Source organism: Bison bison, unplaced genomic scaffold (assembly GCF_000754665.1).
Source record: "Bison bison bison isolate TAMUID 2011002044 unplaced genomic scaffold, Bison_UMD1.0 scf7180017864527, whole genome shotgun sequence".
NCBI lineage: Eukaryota > Metazoa > Chordata > Mammalia > Artiodactyla > Bovidae > Bison > Bison bison.
The window spans coordinates 14,722,333-14,724,176 of record NW_011495078.1 but is presented as its reverse complement, the minus strand read 5'-3'; the positions used below and the strand labels follow the sequence as shown (position 1 = coordinate 14,724,176).

The window sequence follows — 1,844 nt, the reverse complement described above, 5'->3', positions numbered from 1 at the left end:
TAGTTCTTCTTTGCTCTTTGCCATAAGGGTGGTATCATCTGCGTATTGATATTTCTCCCAGCAATCTTGACTCCAGCTTGTGCTTCTTCCAGCCCAGCATTTCTCATGATGTACTCTGCATAGAATTTAAATAAGTAGGGTGAAATATACAGCTGTTGTTGTTCCATTTCCAGTTCTAACTGTTGCTTCCTGACCTGCATACAGGTTTCTCTAGAGGCAAGTTAGGTGGTCTAGTATTCCCATCTTTTTCAGAATTTTCCATAGTTCATTATAATCCACACAGTCAAAGGGTCTGTCATAAACAATGAAGCAGAAAGAGATGTTTTTCTGGAACTCTCTTGCTTTTTCAATGATCCAGCAGATGTTGGCGATTTGATCTCTGGTTCTTCTGCCTTTTCTAAAACCAGCTTGAAGATCTGGAAGTTCACGGTTCATGTATATCTGAAGCCTGGCTTGAAGAATTTTAAGCTTCACTTTACTAGCATGTGCGGTAGTTTGAGCATTCTTTGGCATTACCTTTCTTTGGGGCTGGAATGAAAAGTGACCTTTTCCAGTCCTGTGGCCACTGCTGAGTTTTCCAAATTTGCTGGCATATTGAGTGCAGCGCTTTCACAGTATCATCTTTCACGATTTGAAATAGCTCAACTGGAATTCCAACACCTCCACTAGCTTTGTTTGTAGTGATGCTTCCTAAGGCCCACTTGCCTTCACATTCCAGGACATCTGGCTCCAGGTGAGTGATCATACCATCATGATTATCTGGGTCATAAAGATCTTTTTTGTACAGTTCTTCTGTGTATTCTTGCCACCTCTTCTTAATATCTTCTACTTCTGTTAGGTCACTACCATTTCTGTGCTTTATCGAGCCCATGTTTGCATGAAATGTTCCCTTGGTATCTCTAATTTTCTTGAAGAGCTCTCTAGTCTTTCCCATTCTATTTTTTCTCTCTATTTCTTTGCACTGATCACTGAGGAAGGTTTTCTTATCTCTCCTTGGTAATCTTTAGAACTCCGCATTCAAATGGGTATATCTTTGTTTTTCTCCTTTGCTTTTCGCTTCCCTTCTTTTCACAGCTGTTTGTAAGGTCTCCTCAGACAGCCATTTTGCTTTTTTTGCATTTATTTTTCCTGAGGATGGTCTTGATCTCTGTCTCCTGTACAATGTCACGAACCTCCATCCATAGTCCATCAGGCACTGTCTATCAGATCCAGTCCCTTAAATCTATTTCTCACTTCCACTATATAGTCATAAGGGATTTGATTTAGGTCATTCCTGAGTGGCCTAGTGGTTTTCCTCACTTTCTTCAATTTCAGTCTGAATTTGGCAATAAGGAGTTCATGATCTGAGCCAGTCAGCATCCGGTCTTGTTTTTGCTGACTGTGTAGAGCTTCTCCATCTTTGGCTGCAAAGAATATAATCAATATAATTTCGGTGTCAACCATCTGGTGATGTCCATGTGTAGAGTCTTCTCTTGTATTGTTGGAAGAGGGTGTTTGCTATGACCAGTGCGTTCTCTTGGTCATAACTCTATTAACCTCTACCCTGCTTCATTCCGTACTCCAAGGCCAATTTACCTGTTACTCCAGGTGTTTGTGTTTTTTTTTTTTCCCCCAGGTGTTTCTTGACTTCCTACTTTTGTATTCCATTCCCCTATAATGAAAAGGACATCTTTTTTGGGTGTTAGTTCTAAAAGGTCTTGTAGGTCTTCATAGAACTGTTCAACTTCAGCTTCTTCAGCGTTACTGGTTGGGGCATAGATGTGGATTACCATGATATTGAATGGTTTGCCTTGGAAACGAAAAGAGATCATTCTGTCGTTTTTGAGATTGCATCCAAGTACTGC

At 40.5% G+C, this 1,844-nt stretch overlaps 1 protein-coding gene across 1 annotated transcript in view; it reads right to left on the bottom strand.

The window, feature by feature from the left end:
• Positions 1 to 1,844, bottom strand: part of LOC104982227 (multidrug resistance-associated protein 4-like) — a 201,824-nt gene that overhangs the window by 69,454 nt on the left and 130,526 nt on the right. The gene's annotated exons all lie outside the window — the stretch shown is intronic.